The following is a 15582-nucleotide window of genomic DNA, read 5'->3' as shown; positions in this document are numbered from 1 at the left end:
CATGATAAAAGCAAGGTTGTTACTGAAGAATGTATTTTGTGTTTATTGAGCTTTAGTATTTACTTGCAGGATGGTTTGAGCCCTTCATGAAACACCTGTGATTCTACCTTGAGAGACAAAATACTTTGATTAGATGAATGCTTTCATACAGATACATCAACTGTGAACACTCACTTCCCAAGCCAATGGGAGTTTCTCTTATGGTGTTGTGACTCATTTCAAATATCATAGTATGATATAAATATTTTTTCCTAAATGTTAGTTCTAGTAAATCTCCACAACAAAAATTCCAGCCTCCCCATGTGTAAATACATTCAGTACATATCTTGGTTTTATTTTGCTTTCCTGATTGTACTTTTAAAATGGTGAATACTTAGGGATATCTGTCACCCTTCTCAAACAAATATTTAGCCACATGAAAATGCAACAATCTTCATATTTTGAACAGTTGACTCTTTTTACCTCTGTATTGTAGCTAATTATATTTTTCTTATGCTGAATCTGAATATTGTCACATCACTTGATTTTTATAATAAATAAAATTAATCTCAACTGGCTCTGCGAGGAGGTAGCAGAAGGGCCATGTAGACATCTAAAATTTCTTGTGCTGTTTTAGCCCCCAGGGTGCAAGTCACCTTACCTGTATTTTTTATTTCTCCCATGCATTCTCCAGTGCCATATAGGGTGGCTACCTGGGTAACATCCTCAGTGATTGAAGGTGGGTGTTTTTCTTGTGTGTGACATGGTGACTTGGGAATGATAAATGCCAATCTTCTGTACCTTCTCTGTGGAACTCAACTGCCTGGAAGTCAGGCAGGTTTTTGATCACTTTTATTATACAATCAGGCACTGGAATATAATAGTCTGGAGGATTTTCTTTCCTTTCCTTTGAACCATGTTTCTTTGTTGTTTTTCATTTATTTTTTTATTTTTTTCTTCAAGAAGCCTGATGCTGAGAGGGTACTTGGTTGCTTTTATTACATTAAAACTTGATTACAGTAATTCTGTGTTCAGCAACCTCCCTGATGAGCCTACACTGCACCCTCAGATGCCTTTGAAGACTTCCGCCGGTGTTAGTTATCAGTACTAAGACATTTCAGAGGGCAGTTTCTCTGAAAAAGTAGCCAGTTCCTTCTACAGTAACATACTAATTCTTAGTGTGATGGTGTTTTCTGCCCTTTGATCTTTTAGCCTTGCATTTTGTAACTGAAATGTCTTTTTCTCCCCATTTCTACCACTTCAAAAGATGGTGGGCCACATCCCGCTTTAATCTGCAAGGACCTCAACACCATGCAAATTTTACCAGTGTCCTGTACTGCAAATGAGAGAAATACGTGTTGCATGCTCTAGAGAGTCTCTGTTTAGGTTTCTCTCTGTTGAGACAGTGCTCTGAAATCAGAATGTAATGAATTTCCTATGAACCTATACTGAGTTTTCAAAATGTACTCTTCTGATATTAAGTGATTATGGAACATTGTGTATTGTGCTCCTGGTATTTGGGTTTTTAAATAAATTTAAATTTACTACAGTTATCAGTGCTTTAAATGAGTGGTGAATGAGGTCTGGAGTACATCCTAGCATTGTTCCTGGGATCATTTCACATGCCTCAGTTTCCTCATGAGGAAGCACACAGGAATACCATGGCACTGAGCACTCTTGCTTAGTAGACCTAAGTAGAAACAGAACTGCAGCTTTAACTTCCTTCCTACAACGACTTAATGCATTAGTGGGGACAACATTGATTAACAGCTCAGTGTCACTTCCTGTTGAAATTGTGAGGAAATGACTGCCCTGAGAACAATCTGCTGAGGGTGTGCCTCTGCTCTGTGTTAGAGGTGGTAGGGGACTGGAAGGGATGATTTATTTTCATTTCAATCTGCCACTGAACATGCTGCCTTTTTTGTTCTTTGTGTCTGCATAGAACAGGGATAATGCTCTACCTCTAAAGATAATCACACTGTGAGTGGGGGTCTCTTCACAAAGTTTTGGAAAGGACTCCATTGATCCTGTGTACATTGAAATCCTGTGGGTTCACAGTCCAACAGTCTCACAGTAGAGAAAAAACAGGCAAGAGTGGTGGAATCAGTGAGTTAAACAACACCACAAACAGCTGCCCATCCCCTGCAAGAAGATCTGGAAAAGGTAAGGGAACATGCTGTGCTTCAGAGTTGCCTTCCTAGTGAGGCCAGTAGAATAGAGATGAATGGGATAGGTTGGAAATGGCTTTGTTTGATAGAGAAACACACAGTGTAATGATGTAAAGCTTACATAGTGTCTTCTCAGAGTTGGACCAGTCCCTGTGTATTTAACATGACTTAAAAAGGCAGGAGGAGTGTTATTGCATCTGTAAAAACCTGAGTTCATAATATGCTCTCATGTCCAGGCTCTCTCCTTTTCCGCTGAAAAAAATGATGTAAGTTTTACCCAGCAAAAGAGCAGAATGGTACGAGAGAAAACCAAGGCCAAGTCCACTTTTCCATCTGCAGTCACCTTTCCTCAGTGTTTTCCTGAAGCTAATGAGCACTGCTCACATTATTGTGTGACTATAGCTACTTCTTCTCCTCTGGAGACCCACGTCCCTGTGAAAAGTCTCTCAGTCCTAACAAAACCAGATAAACAACAATGCTATTCCAGTTCACTGAGTGTGACTGACATGGTATTTGAAATCACCACTCAGCCCAGACAGTCAGGAGGGGTAGCTCATACTTCAGGCTGCAAAAATCCCCACCTCATTACAGCAAGTCTGATCTGTTCTCGGAAAAAAAAAAATCTATAGTGGTATCACAAAGATTGGTTTCCGAATGAAAAATTGAGGTTTGACATGAACCTTAGGACTTTTTATCTTTTGTGACAAGTTCGTAAAGCAAAAGAGGCCCTTGCAGTCTGTGCTGGGGGCACTAGATGGCAGTGGAAGCATGGCTAAGGAAACAGCTGCCTTGTGGGCTTTGGGGCCAGCCTCTGAGCCATGAAATACAAGGAATGAAGGAAGCTTTGCTTGAGAAGAAAGATAAGGCTGAGACTACCGGCGGCCTTCTGTGCACAAAACTCAAGGCTTCCCTTACAAGGAATACTAATTCCTCATTTAATAATTTTGCATCTCCTTAAAGCAGATTAACCTATAAAAGCCCAAATGCTTTGTGAAGCGTCTATTACCTACAGTGGTTTGTCTGGATCTAAACCATTAAATGAAGAAAAAGCCAATTTCTAATTGCTGCCAGTGGCACAGCTTTTGTGCGAGTCTTGGTAATTTTAAACTCTTGTTCAAGCAAAGAAAGGATCTGCAGTGATTATTTTTAGAGTACAATGAGTTTGCTCTTCACTGCTACAGCCTATATCCTAAAGGCTTCTGCAGTGTCCCAGCCCCACTGTCAGAAGGTCTCCTTGTGAGCTGTGTGCAGCTGTGTGAGCTCTGAGGCTGTCTGGGAGAGCTGTGTCTGCAGGTGGGATCACAGGATGGAACCCCCGACTCGAGTGGAGGAGAATGCTGTGCAGGAGATTTTTACTGTGTACAGCTGCAAGATGGTTATTTCCCAGCAGTCTGAGCTTTTCTGAGGTGTGGGGCTCGTTTTTCTGCTGAAGTTTTAAAATATGAAATTGATAGCTTGGGCAGCTGCAAGGGATGGAGACACTGTGAGAAAGAAGCAGCAGATTTGCACTGAGAGGTATTGTCATCCAGCTCAGACTTGAGCAAGGCAGTCCTTTGCTCAAAGGGCTCTGGAGACAAGAAAAGGCAGCAGCCCTGTAAACATGTGAAGGGGGGACACAAAGATCACGTCTGGAATTGGAACTGGCTGACTTTGGGGTGATTGAGAAACTTCTGAAAAGAAAGAGGTCAACAGTGTGAAAGCAGAAAGGGAGGATGGGTTTGTCCATTAGCAAGTGTCTCAGAACATCATAATCTGAAATATGGGAGAGGTAAATGAGCAGTGATTACCGGGAAAGCAATTCACTCCCTCATGCCAGGTTTTCAAAAGCTTTATGTGCTGTAGGTTAAGAGCCAGCTATTTGCTATTTGCTTTCACTCTGAATTAAGCCCCAGGCTTTCTGAGGTGATGTCCTTCCCTGTCCCTCACAGACCCCCATGGTCAGGCAGCACAACCCTGCACATCAGTGTGGGCTATCTCAGATCAGCCTCTCCAGCAACACCTTACTCAAGGAAATCCTTAGTTATGGGCTCCCTGGTTTTCTTTCTGTATCTTTAGCATTATTCTAGAAAGTCCCTACCAATGCAGGGACTGGGAAGCAGTGTCTTTATGTAAATTAAAACAAAAATACAAGATCCCAACAGGAAAAAGTATCACCATGCCTTGTCTTCTGGAAAACAAAGTGAGAAATGTTTCTGATTTTGACAGAGATTGTTGCAATAATTAGAGGATGTGTGAAGCTGAAGTGGAGACTGTTCTGTAGTCCTGTTTTTATGTAAGGCATCCCTGAGGTTTGCTTCTTTCAAGGGTGGATATATCATATGTGGGGTAGGGAGAATGCACAAGGCAAGGATCTTGGTGCTTATTTGCCTTGTTTGTCTTATGTGGCTCCTAAGACCAGTATTTAATGAGAGTTTCTGTGGGAGAAGAAGATAATGTTTTCTGTGGGAATGTCATGCCCCTCTATCTAATGAGAGGTAATGTCTTTTTTGAAAAACTAGAGAAATTTTGATTATTGGTTTATAATCTTAATACTGTCTGTGTATTTCTTTGTCTGTTTGCTTGATGAAGTTCCTCTGGTTGTTTTTACAGGCCTTTAGGTGCTCTGTGCTTCAGGGTCATGTCTCTTTTCCTTGTTTGCTCTGACAGAAAGCGATCTTCAGGAACATCTCAGGTTTTCATTTTGCTTTTCCTTGCTATAACTTTAGTCTCTTGTGCAAAAGTGAGAAAGAAATGTGGTTACTGAGACTTTGACAGGTTTTCCCTTTCACCCACAGCACTTTGAAGGCAAATTGCTTACCAAAAATGTGCTTGGATAAGTGAAGGATATGCAAGAAACTGAAAGAGAGATCCCAAGGTGTCATGTGGCCTGTTGAGGACAGTGGTTCTTTGCCAGTATCTTCAGAGCAGGTGAGGAACAGGGCCCTGTCTCAGCCAGCAGGTTAACACCAGGATGGCTGTGCTTTGTATAACCAGTGCAGGCATGCAGCTTGGCAGCCTGTTAGCAATGCTTTGAATAATTTTGAAAAGCTCCTCGTGCATTATTTAGTGAGTGAATTTTTTAAGACAGAGCCTTTAGCTCTTGAGAGAGAAGGAAGAGCCTGGGTGAGATGCTGGTGTAAATCTGTTCTTGCCAGTTGCCGGTGGGAGCTCCCATTGCTGGATTCCCCACCAGGAATGAAAATCCAGCTATTTGGGCATGGTGCTGCAGCACTGTGGGAGCCTGGGCTGCCCTGGGCTGTAATGCAGAACACAGAGCAGTGAAGCTGAGGAGGAGAAGGAGGAGGAGTTCTAGTAAGAGAACAGAGCTACAATCTGATGCCTCAGAAAGCCATGTGCAGCGCTTGGCAGAGCAAAGGCTTCTGAAGGCTCTAACGTGGCAAACACCACGCCAGGAGCAGGGCTTGTGTCAGCCCCTGGGCCAAGGGAGTGAGGCAAGGCTTCCTGGGAGCAGCTGGCTGAGTAGCAACCTGAGCTAGCTGTAGGATGTTTTAAGGAAGGGGATGGAGCTAACTCCCAGGGGAAGTGAAGGCAGGGGTGACCTTCAGCAGGAGCTGAGGGTAGTGAGCCCTTCTGCAGAGCAGTTCCCTGGTTTCTGGTTATGCTTAATTTGTGCAATCTGTCCTTACAACTCACTTGGTGAAGAATTCAGACTGAGAAGCCACACTAGTTCACAAAAAAATGTGCAAAAGTGAGATAAAAGGTCCAATAATTTTCCTGGATTTTCTTGTGCTTGAGAAGCATAAGAACTTAGAGGAACCTTATTCAGTGTTATTCTTTGTTAAATCCACTGCGTGTATTTGGCACACCCCCCTATCCAAAAGCACCAAAACAAATGACTTCAGGCATGACTTCTATAAGTATTTCATGGTAAACATGGGCAGCCCTTTGAAATGCTGATTTTAGAAGTACCTATTACCATTCCAGAGCAGAGCAGGATTTTTCAGATAGAAGAAAGAAGAATTCATATCAGAGCAACCCACAGCCTGGAGTCGAGTTAGTGGGAATGGATCTGGACCCTTGTTCTCTGTGCTTTAGTCCTGGAAATTAAACTGACAGTCTGTTTTTCCATTTTGTTGAGGCTGATTGCTACTTTGGGGGGGCATACATGAAGCTTGACTCAGGAGTCAGCCTCATCTTATGCTAGTTTACAATTGTTGTCAGATGAGTTATGATATTTGAGATGAGCTGTTGTAAAAACATATGTATGTTCTTAGCTGGCAACAAATTTTAGGATTTTAATGATGCTTAAGACAGCTCCAGCATAGAGAAGACACCCTATTAAAACAGTAAATCAAGCTCTGCAAGCATGATAGCTGAATTAGAGTTTGAGCTATTCCAACATCTTTGCATTCTGCTTTGTTGCTGATGTGTACACCCACAGACATATAAACTATTTGCAGTTATAGTTTTGCAATTCAGTGTGTTGCTTACAGCAACAATACATTTTAAGCAAACAGCACAATATTGGATCAGCTATCACCAATAAAGCTAGTTTTGCTTCATAAAATCCTCCTTAGAACATTCCTTCTTTTCCAAACTGAGTACCTTATAAGCCAATTGGAAGAAGCATCTTGTAGAATGACTGAATAAATACCTAAATAATTGCAAAATATGTTTCCCATTTACCACTGTCTTATATAGATGATGGGCTGGGGAGGGAGGTCAAGCAGTAGGGGGTAAAAACTCTTTGTCCTGGTTCTACACTGAGTGGTTGTGGCAGTATCCAAATCTTAATAAACTGGTCAAAGGAGAAATCTCAGGTAGTCTGACATGAGAAGGCATCTTGAATTGTGCTCAACTCTAAATTCCTCTTTTATGGAATATGAATATTAAACATCAAGCCCAGCTTATTCTGACAGATAAGGTTTAACTTATGGGCCTCTGCTCTCTGTGTCAGAGATCTAAACTCCTGTTATCTCTGGCTTCAGAACAAGCTCAGTAGCTACTTCTCCACTTTCAGCTTCTGATATTCTCTCTGCATCTCTGACTACAGGTAAACAAAATCCTTCCATCTTTTGCCTTTCAACTACACAAGGCAACACTGCTTAAAATTCTGGTCTTTCATATTCCATGAGCCCCTGGGAAGTCAATAAATGTCAAAGAAATGTTGGATTATTTATGTATTTATTAGGTCTATGCCTCATTTCTGAGAAGGCCTTGTGGCATTTGGTCATCACACTCTTAGAAGACATATCACATGGTAACTGCATATCACAGGGTAACTGGACGTATATCAAAAAAATTTAGATGTTTCCCACACTGCAATGAATCTGTATTGTTCTTGAGACATTACTGCTTAGAAAAGAACTTTCCTCTTCATTATATCTGTTGTCAAATGACTTTCTCAGTTCTTGTTTTTTTTGTGTGTGTGCTCTTTTTAAGGATTCATAAGCAAACTTTGGTGCAAGAAGGAGCCACGCTGGTCTTAGAATTTGTTTCACACAATAATTTTTCTCTGAATCAGTTTCAAGTCATGAGTGCTCTCTCATAGCAAAAGCAAAAAAGAAGAATCTCATCAGGATGATGCTTAAACCCTTTGATAGGATTCAGGTAAAGATTTATTGCTCTAGCACTAGTGGTAGCATCTTTCTGTCTGCACAGTTTGTGCCCTGTGATGAATTGCCATTTCCCCTTATACAGTTTTACCAGGCATACTCTGGCATTCAGCTTTGGCTAGTTAAAGATAGTCTCTCTAAAAAAAAGCCACTCTCCAAAGCTTTGCACTGAGCAGAAAGATGTGAGTCACGCATTTTCGTGCTGGACTTGAGAGGATTGGCCAAGCCCAATGTTGGCTAATTCTTTTCCTTTAATGAAAAGCTGATATGTGATTGTTATTATCCCAGCAGAAGAGACTGCTCTCTAAGTCTTATCTACATTCCATAAACACCCAATATGTGGCTTATCATCCATAGAGGGACAAAATGTTATGCCTTATGCCTGGATTCAAACCAGTAGTTCACGGGCATCCGAATACTTCAAATGCGTTGTGCTCAGACTACTGAGCCGTGTCTTCTGAAATCCATCATCTGCTGCAGTGTGATAGTTAAAGCTGGTAAACTGGTAATGCTTATTTAATGAATTCTAATAACTTGTTTTTATGAGTAATCTGTCAGGAGGCCCCATTCCCTTTATGCATTTGTCCATCGATCTGTTTACGTGAACAGCTTTCGCTCTGTTATTTACAAATTACTCTCAGATTGTGTTGTTCTCCATTTAGAAAGCGCTGACAGTTGAGTGGACAAGATGATGTTTTTGATCAGATAATCGATGTCCAGATCATTTATGTCTAACAGTAAGTAAATCAGAGGCCTTTCAAAAGGGTCCCATTGATATTACTTGCCATTGGCATGTGTGGTGACATGGTTTTTCTCCCAAATCACCCATGTATAAGAATTCATCATTTATGACCATTTTTAAAATAATAGGAAAAACTGACACTGTGCTAAAATAGAGCAAAGATCAGCTAATGGTTTATTGTTTTTAGGTATTGTTTTTAAGCCTTCTGGATGTGTGTTGGTTACTTTGTAGGCCAGACAGGGACACAAGAACAGATTGCCCAGGTGATTCTTCAATAAGACAATAAGTGTAAGTTACATCTGGGGCAGCAAGGAAGAGAAATGTAAAGGGGAATAAAGGTTACCTCCAAGATATTAAATACAGGCAGATCCACATCTTGATGGCATACCCACTTAGATGGAAATGCATTCACCTAAGTGTGCATAAAATATTATTACTTTTTTTAATGGGTCAATTTAGCAGTAAGACCAAGAATTCCAAGGTCAATTATTTGTATTTTTCATTACTGTAGATAATAAATAATATGCCTGCCAATGTCATTGGGGTACCATTTTACTGAGTGTGAAGGTGGAGTGCTATAGGACCTGCAAGATGATGATAATTTCTGGCAACACAAGACTGCAGTCAACTGGGAAAGGAGTTTATTACTGACAGAATTTTTACTATGCTGGCTCTAAGTTTATTAAGCAGTATACTGCATAATTTCTGTCAGCATATTGTGTCATTTTCTGAGCTATATAATAATATTGCTTTGAACTTCTAAGTGCCTTCCATTTTGGTAGCGCCCTAAAAAGTTATACCCATCTTAATTGCCATGGCACCTCAGAGAGGCAAAGAAATATTTTCTTCCTCCTGGGAGATCAATACTACTTTTAGCAGTGAAAGTGAAGTGAAATGAAAGGCTCAAAATCAAGCTAAAGATTTGTCAGAACTGGGCTTGCAAAGGAAGCAGCATCTTGTGTCTTAGCTATAGGATTGACAGGTCCCAAAGCAGCTGGTCTTGGCCACAGACTTTCTGCATGACACTCAAGTAAATTCCTTTTGCTTCATTTCTGCAGATGTGACCCTATTCCCTGCTCCTAGTCTTGGCTTTTGTAGGAATGGGTTCTTTGGGGCAGTATTCTTTCTGGAGTGTGCTTTGCTCAGTGAAATGAGCACTTTGAGCACTAATCACAAAAAAAAAAAAAAAATCCCCCCTGCCCAGAATAACAATGTATAATTTACAGGAGTGCCATTTTCCCTTAGACAGTGATAGAATGGCTTCCCTTGTGTAGTGCAGCACAACCACAGTTTCTCCTGGAACAGCTGGTTGAGTCACCTGAGAGAGAGAGCAGGTGCTTTGGCTATCAGAACATGCCTAGAGCACCACCACTTGGGCACACTCAGGTCATCAGTGCTCATAACCTGGCCAGAACTTGGACAGGAAGCCTCTCAGGGAAACCCAGGATGCTGCAGGCCATGAGTGGGAGATTTCTCTCACTGGCCTATGTACCAGCCAAAGGTACACAGAAATGTTAGGATGCAAGGTGCCTCCTCAATAACTGTCTGGCAGATTTGGTGTTAGATAAGTCCCCATGATTTGTAGACTTGATTAATCAATGTCAGGTTTTGCAACACTGAGGCTCTGAGCCCTGTAACCTGTAATGTTCACTGAGCTCTGTTTATGTGCTCTGATTCTTGATCATGGGTACAGAATCTTCTTCTTTATCGTTATCTCTGTGGTGTGGCTGTGTTCCAGCAATGGGTGTGGTGAGCAGGGCCTCTTTCATACAGGGTACTGGGATTGCAAGTTTGATATGCACTAAAGTCTTTGTGATGCTTCATTTCAAACCCACCAACTTTAGAGTGAAAAAAATCTCACTTTCTCTCCATGGCAGAGCAAGTGACTCAGGACAGAGGGAGAAAAATAATGTCTACCTTCTTGTCCTTTTGCTATAGAACCTTTGAGTCTATTATTAAGTCGGGACTGCGAGGGTGACCTGCAGAATCAGGTTTCTCCTCTTTTTCATATCTTTATCTGAGGGCAGAAATGAAAGTTTTTATCAAGAAAAAAAGTAACATTTCCCCTAATTGTTTTTTCCATCCCTGTCAATGCTGGGAACATTAAGATTAGGTGTTCTGGTTTGGCTGGAGATTTTCTTCAAGAAAAGAGGTAAGGAAGGGAGGAGCAGGGCTGTTGTGGTTCTAGAAAAGTCATAATTAAAGAGGTAAGGTCTGGTTCTCTAATGAAGCTTTCTTCATTTTCAGGATTTCTGCATCAAGATGCTTTCTCAAGAGCATTTTTGGCCTCTCTCTTACAGGAACTGAGCAGCAGTTTCTGTTCTGCTCTGTGATATCAGAGTGATAGGGAAATCTTGAGAGCTTTAAAAACTTGGTCAAATTTGATTCAGGAGATATTTGTAGGATTAATTAAATGTATAGATTGAGCATCCACAACTCATGGATTTGAGGAAGAGATTTGGGAAAAACAGCACCTCAGTCCTTGTCAGATTGTAGCAACTATATTTCATCAAACTGATGCCCTGCACTTTCGTCTCCTTTAGCTTTTCTATTCTGCCTATTTATCTATTTTTATTCCAAAGGAGATTATTGCAAAACCTGTAGGAAATTTTTTTTCTTTAGTTTTGATAGGTTTTGTAAAAGCTGCACGTGTGTTTTATATTGACACAGAAGAGAGGGGAAAAAGTCACAGTGATTTGGTGTTTACCCATCAAAACAAGGAAAAGAGGTAAATACCAGGGAGAGTTATTCCCTTCAATAGTCCTGCTTTTTACAGAAGAGAGAATTCAGCAGCCTTGCAAAGGGGGAAATACTCTTGGCTGATCACAATTGGAAAAAGTGAGGAAAGGAGATTGAACTTGAGGATAAAACACCTGCATTGATGAGAAATAGGTTAAGTATTACTCTGCTTTTCAATTATGTTCGAGCAGTAGGTACTGAAGCCTGCTCATTAGCTGAGGCTATAAAATGCCACATTTATTGTGTCATCTTTCTTTCAAATATTTGCCTGATGGGCTTGTGAAATGTTTAGCTCTCACTGCCTGAAATTCCCACTGGCTGTCCCAAGGAAAGCTTCTCCTCCCAGCTTTATACCCAGAAATGTCAAATCCACACCTGCCAGCTCTCCCTCTATTCAAACAGTGCTCAGTACTAACCTTTCCTTTTTCACATACTCCTTGTGAAGAGAAACATCATGTCCTACTCTCTCTCCTGCTGACCATCAAATCTGAGCTGTCTCTGTGGGTTCATTGCCAGACAGCCCTCTGGGTCAGTCTGTCCTGCTGTCTTACTCCTCACTGAACTCTCCAGCCCCCTGAAGCTATTATTGACTCAGTTTTTCTCCACAAAATGAGCATGTGAGAGCTCTGTTTTATTTCAGAGCCTGTGCTATTGCTTTATTAATCAAACAGTAACTATTTGCCTTATATTTAGTACCTAAGTCAATCACCATCAGCCTTCCATCACCTTTCTTGCCCCAAAGTATCCTCCAAGTGTCACATTTTGCTTTGCTAGTCACAAGGTATCAGAAATTCTCATCCTGGTACTTGGGGGCTCAAAACAAGTAAATCTCCTTACTGGTCTCTGCCTCTCTCCCTTTTACAGGTATGCATCCTTTCTTTGATGTCAAGGTTGTCCTGGGGGATTCATATTTAATTCAGCTATTGAGATACAAGGATTTAACTGTTGTTGCTTTTTGTAAGCAATCCCTTGGACTTTCCAAGAGTTTCCATGCAAATGACAATGTGTTTCCACAACAATCTGCATGACATGCTAACTGCTATACAGCATATGTTTACTGTGTCTTCAATATATTCCCAGCTCTATTAAGAAATGGTAATCAGTTTAATAGTAAAGATACATATTCTTTCTGCTGATGTTTTCACTTGTTGTGTGCTATAGACTATCAAAATATTATCCTTTAGCCTGTAACTGGTGACTTCTGTTTGCTGAATAATAACTGACTGAATTCAGACAACCCAATGAAGTAGAAAGCAAAGAGCTGTGAGCATTGCATTGCCTCCTTTGTTTGTTACTTGATGGTTTTCCTGGTCTGATAATTATCTAATGCAGTAATAGAGAAAAGGTCAGAGTTATTGTGAGGCTCCTTCGGAACGTTATTTTTCAGCTCAGTTTTGGCATGTCATGTGTATAATCTGCCAGTGATGAATATTTGCATTTCATTGCCATGATTTAGGAGGGTTTTTTTTTTTGCCTGTGCTTCAAATTGCTTTCAGTGCTCTCTGCAAAATGTGCTTTGCAGCAATGTAATGTACTTTCTGAGTTCATTTTAGAAATCTGATTTTGTCCTTCTCCTTCACTTCTGATGTCAGTCTGGTGTAAGGGCAGCACGAAGGAGGTCGGAGAGTAGAAAGGGAGTATGTAGAAGATTTGTAACTTAATAAGAATAAAGGTTATAGTTTGGTTTATAATATCATCAAAAATTTACTTCTCTGCAGATATTAATGTTCAGAGGTTTTTTTAACCTCAGTGCTTGTACATGCTCACAGTGACTTACTATTATTATTAAATCTAAAGCAAGGAGGGAAGAACCGGGGAGGAAACACAGCCTTTCCCTGACTTCTCCAGATCCCTGCAAATACAAAGAAGCTTGTAAGAGAGACAGCATACGGCATGAAAGGTGCTCAGAAGTGTTTGTTTTGATAGTGCTTGCAGTGTTTTTGTCTCAGAAGCAGTGTTGGTATGCAGGGCAAACCATGCATCTGGTTTCACTCCTCTTGCCTGAGAGCCAGTTCAGTGCCTTGTGGGGAAAGGTTTAGAATAGTGGAGGTGGTAACAGCCTTTGTAAGTTAAAGATAGGGTTTAAATGTATCTTCAGGGACATCTGGATGCCAGGCATGTGCCACTTTGGATTCAGGCAATGGACTCATTTCCAGAGAGGTGAGCACACACATAGGGCTGTGAAGACATTGAGTGCTTTACATATCTTACATCATCTGTCTAGAGTGTGGGCACCATTGGTCCCATAATTCAGGAGTTTGGAGCCTGATAGTATTTAAGAGACATTTGGAAAATGCCCTTAATAATTTACTTTACCTTTTGATCAGCTCTAAATTGGTTTGAAAGTTGGACTAGATGATTATTGTAGGTAGCTTCCAAATAAAATTATTCTATTATCATCTGAGCTCCCTTCCAATTGAAACATTCTCTTCTATTCTATTCTATTCTATTCTATTCTATTCTATTCTATTCTATTCTATTCTATTCTGTCTCTACAGCTCTATGTTAAATATCTCATATTTTTTTCTTGTTTAGAGAGTTCTCATGTGGCTGTCTTACCTTCAGATGAATTGTTTTATGTACTAGTTCAAGAAAAGAGTCCAGAGAGGTTTTTAATGTATCTTTATATCTATTGACAGCAGAAACAGTTCCCACCCTTAAAATCTGTTGTCCAAATAGGAAATTCAGTCTTTTTTGAGAGCTGTTCTCTTTCTTCAGTTTGGAGTTTTGGTCATCCCATTCCTAACTGAAGAGATCTTTTGCTTATTATTAGTGTAAATTGTATGCTTGCAAAGAAATATGTGGGTGTAATTGAAAAGCAATGAGAATAATCAAAAGCCTGGAGAAACATGGGTTGTCAGAAAAAAAATAATTAATGTGTGTCTGTTTGATCTTCTAATATGTATAGAAGACTGCTGCAAGAGGAAGGCAATAATTCATTTTCCATGCCCAGGGCACAAGTAATTATGGCTTTAAACTGCAATTCTGAATCTCTCTGAGCATTCTCCATTGGCTTGTATTTCTTTCAGGTGACTGATTACTCACCCACCTGGTATTCTCATAAAATGTGCTCCAGTCACAGCTACACAGTGTGACTCCACCTATGAACTCCCTGTGACTCAGACAGGCTGCTGTGGGGCAGCTCTCTGATCTAAGTGCAGAACTCTGGTGTAGGATGAGCAGGGAGCCCAAGAGCAGAGTAGAGGGAGGACTTTGGATCTGGGACTCTGTCATGAGACTGATACAGGAGAGGGCCAAATGGGAGCCTGCAAATGAAATCACTGTTCAGGTTTCTCTCACCTCTGAGAGCTTGGCTTCAGCATCTTTCTCTTTCCCTCTTGGTGATAACCATCATTCTCTTTCCCTCACTGATAACCATCATATGGCCCAGCCCTAATCACAACACCTGTACTCCTGTTCAGTGGTCTGTGAAGGGTCAGAAAGCAGCTCCTCTCTCTGCCCTGATAACTAGCCATATAATGGTTATCTGTGACTGAGGGAAACTTTATACTGTTTTTTAATCTGTTGGACATCCTACTTGGAAGGAGGAGTAATTTTTCAGCTGCAGGAAAACTGGGAAAAGGAAATATTTTGTTGCTGTTTGACTGATTTTCCCACTGATAAATGGAAACAATCAATGGAAGTTACCAGCCTGGGAACATCTATCTTCCCTTTTTCCCATGTGAAAATCCCCAGTCTATAATGAGATCAACTTTATTGGGAAACTGAACTAGAATCCAGGTATTAGCACTAATATGGTGCTGTAGTTCACACTGCTTACAAGACTTGTAATCAGAGCTATTTTGATAATAGTGATATCAGTTTAAGTCTTTGAGGACCTTCTCAGTGTGAGACCAACCACCTGTTGGTTCATGTAGTCACATCTGCCATACCTGCAATCTGGAATTTGAATAATTTTCTTTTTCACTCAAAAAGGTAAAATTAATTTTGGTTGTGTATTTAGTGGTCCTGCTTGGGGCTACTTCACATTCACCTGGTAACCTTTAGCAACAAAAGCTATGAAGGAGAGGGAACTAAAGATGTGTGGTAGTTTCTTTTAGTAATGTCATCCCTAAAACATGGTGTCTTCCATAACAATGATTCCATCTGCCATATGGAAAATAATCTCTTAGGCTGAATTTCCCTTGTAAGAATGATGCAGATGTAGGTAGCACTTCCTTGGCTGAGGATTTGGCTCACATTACATTTCCTCTCCATTCCAGTCCCTGGATCTATCCCCATATGGATCACATTCCGGCACGTCTGGCACTGGTGTATGTCTGCTGCTCTCCTTTCTCAGTCAAAAGACTGGGGGAAGAGGGGTGTCTGTTCTAAATTATAGTTCTTTTTGCTTTACTCTTGAGCTAAAAAGGAGATTGTATTTGTTTGTACTCCAGCA

Source organism: Agelaius phoeniceus, chromosome 6 (assembly GCF_051311805.1).
Source record: "Agelaius phoeniceus isolate bAgePho1 chromosome 6, bAgePho1.hap1, whole genome shotgun sequence".
NCBI lineage: Eukaryota > Metazoa > Chordata > Aves > Passeriformes > Icteridae > Agelaius > Agelaius phoeniceus.
Note: the sequence above shows the minus strand (reverse complement) of the source record.